The sequence below is a fragment of the Panicum virgatum genome, chromosome 4N (assembly GCF_016808335.1).
Source record: "Panicum virgatum strain AP13 chromosome 4N, P.virgatum_v5, whole genome shotgun sequence".
Taxonomy (NCBI): domain Eukaryota; kingdom Viridiplantae; phylum Streptophyta; class Magnoliopsida; order Poales; family Poaceae; genus Panicum; species Panicum virgatum.
Window position 1 is genome coordinate 6,628,001 of NC_053148.1, and position 13,363 is coordinate 6,641,363.

Below are 13,363 nucleotides of genomic sequence, written 5' to 3' on the forward strand. Positions count from 1 at the left end.
AGCCCTCGGCTGTTGGCTCGGAGTTTCCGCTCCTCAGGGACATGTGGCGTCACCGGACCCGTCCCAGAGCGGGGAGCGGGTCTGGGGCCGTTGGCCCGGTGAGGTAGGAGCCTGACCCGTGGGGCCCGGCTGCTCCGCCCCTTATGGCGTAGTTACGGATGTCTACGCGAGTCCTGCCTTGCTGCAGTAGGAGTGGGTAACCCTGCTACAGGGTGCCGACAATGGTAATGAAACACATATCACACATGCAGTGGCATGGCAGAACCCATTGCAAACTACGATAAACAGATTCTGAACTAACCTAACATGTCTTACGTAATTTAAAAAACACAACAAACACAACGATGCAGCATGTCACTAGCACTAGGGTAGTCCTAGTAGCCGTACCCTCACATAGCAAACTGCGTTGAGCCTTCTCCGCAGTATCCACCCATTGCAGGTGGTGCAGGCGGTGGTGGCGGAGGCGCAGGGCCCTTCTTCTTGTGACAAGGGCAGTTGCAGTAAGAAATAGTGCATAGTTTATCCTGTGAAGCGGCAGCATTGCTGGTATCATCATCTTCGTCGTCTTTGTTACCCTCGCTCACTTCCTTATAATGGTTCACCTTGCATTCCAGATCAAAGATCTTTATCTGGAGGTACTCGATGAACTCCTGAACTGAAACAATTGGTGCAGCATCGACCCACCTAGTAAAACCACAGTTTTCTGGAGCATCGGAAGAATGTAAAACAAATTTCATATAAGGTGTGTCAATGAAGATAAAGAAATGAAACAACTGAGTATTACCCATGCGTGTGGGCATTTGAAGAAACACCGACCGCCATCCATCCCGTCAGTGCACATCTGCACTAAGCAGTTCTCACCATGTCTGCATTTTGGCCACGGTTCTCTACGGTCATCATATCGTCAAAGAGGAGTTTCATTGGTAAATTCACTCTTGTGCTGTGGCGGAAACTCAAACACTGGTTCCGGAAAGGAATCAGGTCCAAGAGGCCCCTCCCATATTATGGGTTCTCCCTTTCTTCCCCCTTTTCCTTTCCCAAAATCGTAGTAATTATTCCCGCTAGACCCACCTCCAGACATTGGGTATACAATGAGCTTTGGTGTTTGAGTGTTGCTGGGAGTTCACAAACTTTGGAGTATTTATAGGCGCATATTTTTTGGAGTGTCGAGTGTAAATGCACCTAAAAAACCTAGATGACAACACAGTGAAGAGGCTAGCTGACCGAACACTGAAAAAGCTAGATTCGATTCTCGAACTGACTACTCGATGCATCTCTGTGCAAGCAGACTCACAGCACTGCATCGCTGCCGCTCGGTCGATCGCGCCTAGATGCCGCCTTCCCCACTACATGCCACAGATCTTCGCTGTAGAATGACAGGTCTGTCGTCCTCGCCAGAGAGCCTGCTTTGAAGCTTTGAAGGTGAGCTGGTGTGGTTGCCGTGTTGTCACATCTTTTTGAAATGGTGAAAGGGCACTGCTATTGGGCTGTTGTCTTTTGTCACGTCTGTCTGGGGAAACAATGCGACATGTGGGAAACACGTGATCGCCGTGCCTAGCAGTGGCAACTTGTGATCTCGTACTCGTAGCTAGATACACTATGGCCCCTATTTTGAGCTATACGAGCGTAGGGTTCAGACAAATACTTTGTGCATACTAAATATGTGGACATGCATTCGGCATTTCAATATAATTTACTATAGTAGTTTCTATGCATGCATATATTACTAAATTCCTTCTAGAAACTATATAAAAAATAAATATGCCCATGCCGGCGGAGCCACTGTCATCATCGTCGGCGGGATCCCGGCCGCAAACTCCTCCCGCACCTAACTTGTCCTTGATTAAATCACAGAAAAAATTCGCAAGAACTTCTCTTATTTCACGAACATTATGGAACCCACAAACATAATAAGTTCACATCAATTGTATCCATAGAAACAAATGACAAGTAAACTACCACAATCATAAACAACCGTAATCCGAACAGTCAAAACAGTCCATAGTGTTCAAATAAAAAAATAGCACAATCAGACAGTCCATAATGTATATATATACAACCCAAATAATTCCTCACTCCTTGCTACTTCTAGTCTTGCCCTTTCCAAGAGTATCCGTGCCTGGAGTGTACCGTTCCCTAGGATGGCGCTGCCTCTGCGCACGAGGTTGTGTCTGCTGTGTCGAAGGAGCATCCTGCAGCTGAGACATTCCAATCTCCTGAGGGCCATAGTCGAAAGTATCCTGTGTATTACGGGACGAGCTCTGTCCTGCTGAGGCTGTAACGGAGGGCGTAGAAGTGCCAACGCCTGGAAAGGTGTGGGTGACGCCGTGCACGTCCCTTTGCACCGAAGTCCTGCATCCAAGACGGCTGGCAACACGGTGTAGCCGTTTTGCAACTCTCTGTATTGAAGCATTTAGTAAGTTCATAAATGTGATGAATAGGTTGTTCTTAATACACATCAGCGTAGCGTACTTACTTCTAAGAATGTGTTAAGTGTGGCTTCGTTCACATTTCGTCATGGAAAGCCCTCGATGTCTTCAATTGTTCGCCTCAACGAGTTCCCCTGAAAACCACCAAAGCGAATCGTTAGTACCCATATCTAACCGAATTATGGTAACGAGTTCAATTGTATGAAAAAATGTAGATGCAAGCTAACATACCACACGATCGAACATAGGCCCTCCCGAGTAGAACGGTCGTACACGGTGTCCTCGTCCTCCGAAGACTCTATGTCGGCGTAGTCCACTCCTGTCCACTGCTGCCGTAGCCTCGTGTGAGTCGCCCTGGAGTACCAAGCTAGGTACTCACGGAACTGCTCGTTGCTGTGGGGCTGCTGATCATCCTCCACCAGGTCTATGCCCTGGTCCCACATCTCGATGTACTCTCGGTGCAGGTGCTCGAAATCGTGAGTCTTCTTTTGCTTCTGCCGATCAATCCTGCAAGAAATAAATTACGCTTGTGAATCTCATTTGTAAAAAACAACCAGAGGGAAATACAAGTGTGCAGAATATTAATCGCTAAAGTAAGCAATTTTATCCTGGATGTATTTTGAGTTCCACATTTAATTAATTCAGAACTTTTCACCATGGGTTCCTATATTGATTGAGTTGGAGTTTGAAATTTAGTACCTCGTAAGATAACTAAACTTTGTTTGATTTCAGGGCAATGAGACTAGGGTGCAGGGAGAAGCGGGAACAAGCAATCAGTTTACTACCTCAAAATAAAATCATCACAAGCAGCCAAACTATGACATAGCTTCACAACCGGAGAAGATTGTACATGGAAAATTGGCAAGGGAGCAGTAATTTGAAGATAAAGAACGCATACTTCTACTTCTCTTTCTGCATCTTGAAACTACAAGTAGTGTGCTACTGCATACATAGAACTAAATCGAGATCTACCACTACCAGCAACAAATACAAGTAAGTAATCGAAACAAGTTCTATTATGCATACTTTTCAAGTCTTGGAAACAAGTAATCGAAACAAGTTTGCATTGCTACTTACTTGTGCAATTCCACAGACGTCGACATCTGGTGCACAGGCCACTCCTGTCGCAACCCAAACTGTCGTGCAACTCTGTGCGGAAGGTGGAACTCCACAGCATAGAAGCAAATCAATGGGCAGTTCGACATCGTGTACATGTCCTCATCCACATGGCACATGGAGCTTAACTGTAGGGGGCCTAGCCTCTCCTCCGTGAACGGCTGCCATATCACCTGCAAATATTGGAAATTGTAAGTTACAAATACCAAACTCCTATGGCCGTATTAATACAAGGAATCTTACTAACCATGGAAGGAGTAAGTGTGTCCAACTCGTTCGTGTACTCGACATAAGCGTGCTCTGGTCTGGCCCAGTTAGTGCGGACCTGGTCCCACAAGTAAGCAGTAGTGGGTCTGAGGCGGTGGCCGACGACCTCAAACCACGGACGCGGATCAAGAGTCTGCGGCCGCCCAACTGGTAACCGAAACCACATCCAAACCTGAAGAAGAAACACACACCCCCAATGGATGGGTTCCGTGAAGTGCGGCGACATGCCTCGCAAAGATTGCGGTACAAGAAACCCAAGACTGCGGCCCCCCAGCTGTACCCCCCCCCCCCCCCCCGCAGTGTCCCAGTCCGTCAGGCAAGGGAGGTACATCCAAGAAGCGGTGTCACCTGTGCCACAAAGAACACAAATCAATTATTGCAAAAAGAACGACAATATTATCGAATCCAGTTAACGTACGTTTCAGAGGAACACGAGGTCTCACCAGTGCTATCCGGAAAGAGAACTGAGCCGAACAAGTGGAGGATCCAAGCTCTGCTGTAGAAGCTCACAGTCTCGGCGTTAGCATCCTCTGGACATTCGCCAAAGTTCTCACGGAGCCAGGAAAGAGGTACTCCCGAGGTACGGGAATTCGGCGCCGCTGCGGGAAGAGCTCTCCCAAGGAAGGCCTCCACTCGGCCCCTCCAACCCTGAGACACACACGTGCTGGTGACTGCACGCCCTCTAATGCTGAGACCAAGGATCTTCTGAGCGTCCTGAAGTGTCACGGTCATCTCACCACAAGGTAGGTGGAAACTATGAGTTTCCGGCCTCCACCTACACAAAGAAGCACATGTTTAGTACAAAGAGCTCACTAAACAGCGCCCGAGTATCAAACATCAAAGAAACACTCTCCATTCCAACAAATGTGACATTCGAAAACTGATCTGTCTCCACAATTCCTCCATGATAAACGGTCACTACATTGTCCATCTAGTTGGTGTGCACGATACGAAACTTGTAATTAGATTGACGCATTTCTTAACTAAACTTGCTCATATCACTATACATAAATTTTCTATCTAAACTTGATAGCTAACTGTATTAATTTCCTAACTAAACTAAATATCATTCTTTTCTACTTTAACATTTCTAAAAATATTAGCGAACTACATAAGTAAATATATCCACTAACCTAATTCTAATCAATAACTATGTCAACTAACCTAGTTATAGTGAATAACTATAACTACTAAACTAATTATACTAAATAACTATGTGAACTAAACTAATTATAATCCAAAAAGACTTAAATTTTCTATATAACTTGATGCCTAACTACAGTAATTTTCTAAGAAACCCAATTATCCTCCATTACTACTTTCATTTTCTAAATAAAATTGATAACTAAACTACATAAATTGATAGCTAAGTATGTCAACTAAATATCGATCAAATCAACTAATTACAATAATATTCAGTGTTACTATTTTGCAAAAAAAAAATCTGTACCTTGGAGGGGGGCCTCAACCGCCGGCGGGCCGTGCCTCCCCCACCCCGGCGTTGGCTCCGGCCGGGGCGAGGCAGCAGGCCGCGGAACACAGCGGCCGGCCGCTGCCCGCCCGCCCTCCGAGCCGGCCGTGGCCCCGGCGCCTGGTTTCGGGGGACGGCCGAGGCAGGGGACGGCGGGCGAGGGCTGAGGCGGGGAGGACGACTGCGGACGACGGCGGTGGCGGCGGCGGCGGGAGGACGGCGGCGGCGGCGGCATGTGCGGGGCCGAGGGCGGGGCCGGGGAGAAAGGCGCCCTGAGTCGGTGCCTGGTTCCGGGGGAGGGGCGACAACGACGGCGCCCGGCCCCGGCGCCTTGCTTCGGGGACGACGGCGAGCGGCCCCGGCGGGGAGGGACGACGGCGGCGGCGGCGGGGGCGAGGGACTACGGCGGCGGCGGGGGCGAGGGCTGGGGCGGGGTAAACAGCGAGCGGGCGGCGCGGTCAAATGGATTGACTGCCCCCTTTGCCCAAGATCCACGGCGCCGAGCCTGGGACCACGTCGGATGCCAGGTTGGACAGGTGATTGTGCGGGCGTGGCACCTCGGCGCCGTGATCTGTGGCGCCGAGACGTGTTATCTCGGTGCCGCAGTTTACGGCGCCGACCTCCAGGGTCCATTTGTACAAAAAGTTATAAAAAGAGTCTATATGTGAAATTCTTTCGCGAAAAAGGCTAGATTGCAAAAATTGCGGCTACCTGTCTCGCGAGAGCATCTGCTGGACACATGACGTGCTTCTATACGCTGGAGTGTTTGCTTCCACGAAGCACCTGGATGACGTGTTCAAGGTTAGCACTATTCATGGATCTATACACTGCGGCTGTATATAATGAGGGAGTTGGGGAATCGGAAATTCGGTGGGGAATGGACGGTCGGGATGGTGGTTTTAAAACTAATCGTCCGCCTCCGGGTGATCCGTGCCCTGCAAAACTAATTAAGCGCCCGTGCACTGTGATAAAACCATGCCTTATTTTGAGAACATTTAAAGCAGATCTCGCTCGAGCGCGTCGTCAGGGTATGTTGCGCGAGCTCAGCGTACGGCATGGCATCTGCTCACTCCTTGCCTGGCTACGACGGCCGATGAAGCTACCCTAGCCGTGTGTGCAGCGTGCATCTCACACCGCCCACGTCACGGCAATTTGTTCGGCTCCAATGCACGCACGAGTTGGTCTGGTGTTAGGGTGTGTTTAGTTGGTAAAAAAGTTTGAATTTTGACACTAGCATATTTTGTTGTTACTTGATAAATAATGTCTAATTATAGACTAATTGGACTTAAAAGATTTATCTTATGCTAATTAATTAGACTGTGTAATTAGTTATTTTTTCAACTGTATTTAATACTTCATGCATATGTCCGAAAATTTAATGTGACAGATACTGTGCAAATTTTTTTGGAAACTAAACCGGACCTGACGTGAGTCTTTTTGACCTGTGATGTGTTGTTGTTATCAAAAGTCCTTTTCTGCCTTTAATGAAGTACAGAGCTCTTGTCAGTTTGTTTAAAAATCAAGTCATTGCTTGCATTGTACATCTTGCTTGGGTAGGATAAAATCTCCCTTTGGTAAGCTAAGCTTGATGCACAGAATTCGTTCTTGATACGGTGCATAGTGTTAGAAGTTTTGGGCTTGGCCCAATAATAATTCTAAATAAATCTCAAAGGCCCACTCACACATGCATGGAGTGGTACGAAACTTTAGTACCACCTCGCTACTTTAGGTGGAGTGAGACTAATTTAAATAGTTGAGTTATCTCCACTTGATTGAAGCTATTGAGGGGAGGCAAAGAAAACCTCACACGCACGCGCTCGCCTCGCCTCGCCGGACGGGGCAATGGGCGCGGGCGCACGACATGCGCGTGAATGGTCTTCACCTTGCGGCCTCAGTCTTCCTCATCCCGAAAGCCTATGTCTCCTCGTGTCCTTGCACGGGGTAAGGGGACGTATAAGGTTTTTGGGAAGCGCCGTCGCAATTACTCACCATTGGTCTGTTTCGTCTACTTTTGTATCGTTTCGGTGCCGACAACCCACTGTAAGAATGTCTAAACTCTCTCTGTTAAACGATTTTGTTTTCTTCATCTTGCTAGCACTAGGTTACGTAGTGCCAGTGGTTTATTCACCCATGTAATCTGCTGTTGTCTCTTTTATGATTGTCGAAATTAATTTGTTCATCACTAAATTGCTGTTTATTCCATCACTTAGCTAATACCATATCCCACAGAACTAATCCTGTACAGATCCCGGAATGCATGTGGCTCGTGAGAACTCGTCGTGGTAATCAGAAGCGATCACACCGTGGTCCATGGTCCATGGTCCATGGTCCACGTCCACAGGGGAGGAGGTGCAGCACCTGCAGCAGATTTCTCGAGCGACATTGCCGCTCGCCGCTCGCCGCTCGCCGTCCGTACTCTTCGGATGGAGAATTGGAGATAAGGCCTATCCGTTCCCCGACTTCTGCCACGCCGGACTCCGGAGTGGGGTCGCTTTTCAAGCGCTGCGCGACCCGAAAGTGAAGAAGATGCCCCGGCCCCCGGCCCTCCCGGCGGCTAGTGTGCTTTCGCGATCACTGACCCCGTCCGCTATCTGGGCTCGAGATCGCGTGCGAGAGAGAAATAATATGCTTTGCAGATATATTTTTTTTAAGTTAAGCTTCGCAGATTTTGCTTGCCATTATCCTGTGACTCGAGATCCACATGCAATGTAATCATGTCACCTCCTGTTGCTTGTTAACTTCTAAAGGTTTCTGCCGCGCCTTGTCGCTTTCAGCGAGAGTGGTGCTGCTACGGCATCGCGCACTGCCTGCCCATGGCCATTCGAGCGCGAGCGGACTGATTCCATGCGTCCCGGCCTGGCATGGTATGGTAACCACGGACGCCCACAGGATTTGACGCTGGAAAAAAGGGTTAGCGGAATTCAGGCCGCGGCTCCGCGGACACGTACCGTGGCCGGATAGGCTCGCAGAGCCGCAAGTGAGCTGTCGCTATAGGTGTCCATGCAGTCCGTTAGCCCGCCCAAAGCACGGCCAATTTGGCCTGGCCCAAGCACGGTCCGGCCCGGTCCAAACCATGCCCGGCACGCTCCCCGTGCTCGGGCTTGGGCCGTCACCCAGCCCGTGGGCTGGCACGGAGTTAGCAGGCCGGCCCGGTAGCGGCCCGCTAACTCCAAAGGCCTACAGAAGCACACAGCCCAGCCCACGGCGTTACCGTGACTCCACTCCCCCCCCCCCCCCGACTCTTCCTCTCCCCCCAACCCCCCCCACCCCCACCCGCGACTCCACTCCCCCCTCCCCTCCAGCACGCCCCGACGCCCTGTCTCCCTCCGGGCGCCGGCGGTGCCCGGGAAGCCGCCCCCTCTGGCGTCCACTCCCTCCGAGGGCTCGCTCCGCCGTCCACGTCACTCCCTCCGGCCTCCGCTCCATCCGAGCCTCCGAGAGCTCCCCCATCGTTGACGCCGCGTCGCTGCCCCCTCCGACCCCGCTCCCTCGCCCTGCCATCCACGCCGCCCCTCCGAGCTCCGAGCCTCCGACCTCCGCTCCCTCGCCTCGCCGTCGACGCCGCCCCCTTCGGCCTCCGCTCCCTCACCCCGCCATCGACCGCGCCCCATTCCCCGCAACCTTAGCCGGCTAGATCTAGTGCCGCCGGACTGGGAGTGTGAGCTCTACTCGCGCCGCCGCCGCCGCAGTTCCTCTCGCCCTTCCTGCTCTACTCTGGCCTCTCCGCCGCCATAGCCTCTCCACCGCCGCCGTCGTCGCTCCCGCAACCGAGTACCGGCGCGGCGGCGCGCCCCATTGTGGGCCGCAGGAGGCCCGAGCCCGACAGGTAGGCTGGGCTCCGCGGGCTGGCCCGGCACGAAACAGGCCCGCGGGCCCGTGCCTGGGCCGCCGGGAGAGCCCGTGGGCTAGCACGGCACGGCCCGCTGCAATATTGGGCCGGGCTAGGCACGGCCCGGCTAAGAACGGGCCAGCCCAGGCTCGGGCCAGGGCCGGGCCGGGCCGGGCGGTCCGAATGGCCATCTATAGCTGTCGCCGTCACTGACCGGTCAAAAAAGAGGTTGTTTGGTTCCAGGTCTAAATTTTAGACTATATCATATCAAAGAGAATTTTTATATTCAAAAGTATTAAATGAAGTCTAATTATAAAACTAACTGCAGAATCCTAGGACTAAACTGCGAGACAAATCTAACGAGATATAGTAATCCGCCGGGGGAACGGGTCGTCCGCCGCGCACGCCGCCAGGGACGGGCCCTCCGACATGGGTGCCGCCTGGGGATGAAACCCTACTCCGCGCGTGCCGCCGACGGACGAGGTCCTCCTTCACTCGCGCCGCCATGGGGTGGGGGCCCTTCTCCACCCACGCTGCCGGGGGACGGGGTCTCCGCTCAAGCTGCAAGCTCAGGTCAGGCATGTCTCTCTCCCTCTCTCTGATTTCCTCAAATTGAGATCCTGATCTAGGGTTTGGGCTATGGGGCAGCTGCTGGACTATGGAGACCAGTCAATCCATGGCACCAATTGTTAGTCTTCACAAAACTTAATCCCCCAACCCCCCTTTACTACTACTGCCCTACGATTGCTGCTTGTTATGGGGGTTCAGAAAGTGATAGATTACTGAAGGTTGTGTGTTACATGTCAAACCTGTGCCACCAAGGTTGCAAATTATGTGCATAATTTGTCTGCAGGTTGTGGCTTTACTATAGAAGTCAGCTGACCCAGTGTCCACCCAAATATGCATTTCAAGGTTATGTAAGACTGGTGCCCTGTTTTATCATTTATTAAATCTGAATGTTCAAGGTGAAGCAGTAATTTCTGTTTAATTACATTTGTTTTTCTTTTTTCTATAATTAGACCGGTGAAATTTGTCTTGATATATATTGAAGAATGCATGGAGCCCTACATTTGTTCAAGGTTATATATTTGAAGAATGCACCTCTGTGTGTACTGTTAGCATCATCTTTCTGACTTTGTAGTGTGTCTATTTCAATCAGTAGATGCATGAAGGAAAGTAATATTTGGGAAAATTCCTCACCTTTCCAACTTGTTTGTTCTGCACAAATCATCCTTTATTGTGGTTGTGTCATACTGGTTGGACTATGTTTGCACCAAGCTATTATATTTACATGGCCATTATGTTTTTTCAGTAATCCTCTACTGAATTAGAGCAGAACCTCTGAGCTTTGCTCGTTCTGACCATGGACATGCCGTAGTTTGAGAAATGATTGGAATCTCAGTGTCACCAGTGGAATGCCAAGTATTAGTGCCATGTATGCATTATGCAATATTTCTTATAAATATTCTTTTGAAGCTCACAGAAGTTATCCTAGAATTATGAGATAACTTTATCAAGTATTGTCTATTTCTTGAGTATATGTGCTTACATGAATGTTTTGTGTGTCCAGTACAGTGCGTGGGCACCTCTTTGTGGATCACTGGATCCTGGAATAAGTGAAGGAGTCCTAGGGACGGTTAACTATTTTGAGAAGGTACAATCCCTACTGTTATGTTCTTTTTGTGTTCTAGAATATAATGAAAAGAATATATGTTTTTGAAGAAATTTCCATTTAGTAACCTGAATCAAGAATCATGGGCATGCTAGCACAGTTTTGAACTCTCACTAACCTGTTGCAAATTTGCAATACTTGGTGAGGAATTTCACTGGTAATGTACTTCATTGGAGTTTACGTGTAAAATATACATATTGCCTTTTTCCCTAGGATGTGAGCAACTAGGTAATTTTTGTTTTGTACTAGTTCTTATCTAACACTGCCTAAATATACATGTATGTCTGAAGATAGTTTCCTGTCAGGTATTTGCTAGGTTTCAATGGGATCACTTTTCTTATACTTTCTCCCTTTATGCAGCTTCATTTTTGCGCAACATTTCTCTGTTGACTATAACCCATGCAACAGTCTTTTTAAAAACCAGAAGGCATCATCTCACAAAAGGTATTCAATTCTTTGATCTGCTTGTCGCCTTGTTCTTTTGTCTGTGCTATTGTTTTGATTTACATTGCCGGCTTTCCAACCCTTGTTCTTTTGTCGTATATTGTAAAATATCAGAAATGATAGATTATGTGATTACTTGCAGGAAGGTATGCTTGAGGCCATCACAATTAAGGAATTGGCTCAGGTAAATATAAATCTTTAGCAGTGCAAAAGACTATTTATGTTGTTAACTTGACCTTTTTTATCTTGCAAATCAGGCTGTAGCATATTACTATCTGGACTTGCCAAAAACATTTATGCAGCAAATTTTATGCACGCTACTAATTCAGATAACTAGTGTTAGGAACCGCTGAAAATAAGGCAGCAGATTAGAGGAAGCACTGTGATGTATGTATGAGCACTAATAGTATGGTATTGTGACTTTAGGGTGCACTCTCATGAACGGTTCTTATCTTCTTTTGGATGTAGAGGACTGGAGCAGCCGCCGTATGGCCTATTTAGCAACCTCTGTGTTGGCTGCTGACTTTAGTTTGCTAGGCATCTAGATTTAGCATTTCAACTATATGATGTATGAGTAACTTGAATCAGTGGCGGATGTACACCCCGGGCCACCCGGGCTATGGCCCGGGGTTCGGCCCAAAAAATTGCTGAAGAAGGCCAAAAAATTGCTGAAGAAGAATAAATATACTACTTCGCGATGACACTTGTTGTATGTTTTCTATCTTTCCATTATGTTCTCGTGTATCTTTTGAACTTCCATTATGTTCTCGTGTATCTTTTAAACTATGAGTTTGTCAACGTCTGGTTTTTGTCACAACTATATTTAAAACTCGGCCCGGGGTTCAACTCAATCCTGGTTCCGCCACTGACTTGAATGATGTATCAAGATTTTTCAATGTAACAGCTACTTGAATGGTTAAATGAGCTGCTAGTGAAAGTAAGTTGAATGGTTAAATGAGATTTTAGTATGTATGGCCTATTTCCTGTCTCTTTTTTCGTCCTATTTTTCTTTTCTTTTTTTTCTAGTTCATAATTGGAGACGCATTTTGGCAAAACGCGTCACCGATGAGCAGTCATTAGAGACGCCGCGTTTTGGCAAAACGCATCACCGATGAGGATCATTGGAGACGCGTTTTGGCAAAATGCGTCACCGATGTAATTCACATTGGTGACGAAAATTTAGTGACGCGAATTTTTTTCGTCACCAATTAGACTTTTTCCGCGTCACCAATGAAGAGTTTTGGCATAGTGGGTGGATCCACAGGCCGACTGTTCTTCCATTTCCCTATGGTCCTTGGCTGCGAATGATCCCAGGAGTTGAAACATCGACACTCTCCAAGAGATTTAGCATATTCGGGGGGTAAATCTGTAAGCCTGTCCCACACTCAACGCAACGCAACACGAGTTTGGGCTCACGCATGATTGACATGTAATAATCAAATGAATCTGGCAAACAAGATGTAGATATCTCAAGCCCATATCACATTATTGGCAAATGATCTTATGGAGAGAGGTATATTATTCTAATAGAAACAGAATGTGGTTCTTGGCCGTCCATGTCACACATTTCCGAGCCAACAAAGATCGGGAGAATAAAGCCAGGATTGGGCGGACAGCAACTCATGCCGCCTTCCTCAAACAATAATCGAATGTGATTCCGATATCTACAACCAGGTATATAGAACTGTTTTTGCGTACGAGTCCACTGATCTGTACACATACTTTTGAAAGGCAGCCGCGTTCAAGAGATCCGCTGGGCATTTCACCTCTCAACGAATTTATCGATGCATGCGGTCAGTGTGCTCTCAGGCACAGCCCCGATCACCGAATCCTTCTTCTCGACGTTCTTAAATATCATCATGGTGGGGATGCTCCGGACCCCGTACTGGCTTGCTATGTCTGGGCTCTCATCTTTGTTGAGCTTGTAGCATTTCAGCTTCTCCTCGTAGTCCTTCGAGAGCTTGCCAACAACTGGATCTATCATTTTGCATGGCCCGCACCACGAAGCCCAGAACTCAACAAGGACAGGAAGCTCACTTTCCATCACAAGCGATTGCCATGTTGCGCGCCTTTGTCACATCTGGGACTACAATTGAACAGTGGATAAGTGAGAACACGACAATTGACACAAGCAT

The 13,363-nt window shown here is 48.5% G+C and overlaps 1 long non-coding RNA gene and 1 pseudogene across 6 annotated transcripts; one reads left to right on the forward strand and one right to left on the reverse strand.

Moving 5' to 3' along the window:
• The first annotated feature begins 9,476 nt into the window (after positions 1–9,476).
• Positions 9,477–12,002, forward strand: LOC120669876. Of its 6 annotated transcripts, none has more exons than XR_005672846.1 (6): positions 9,477–9,800; positions 9,966–10,547; positions 10,683–10,766; positions 11,145–11,228; positions 11,371–11,412; positions 11,697–12,002. It is a non-coding gene; the product is annotated as an uncharacterized LOC120669876 (long non-coding RNA). The 6 variants fall into 6 exon arrangements; XR_005672845.1 differs by having other exon boundaries at positions 9,477–9,685; positions 9,761–10,547; XR_005672844.1 differs by having other exon boundaries at positions 9,478–10,024; positions 10,132–10,547.
• Positions 12,003–12,919: 917 nt separating this feature from the next.
• On the reverse strand, positions 12,920–13,363 carry LOC120669052 (annotated as a pseudogene).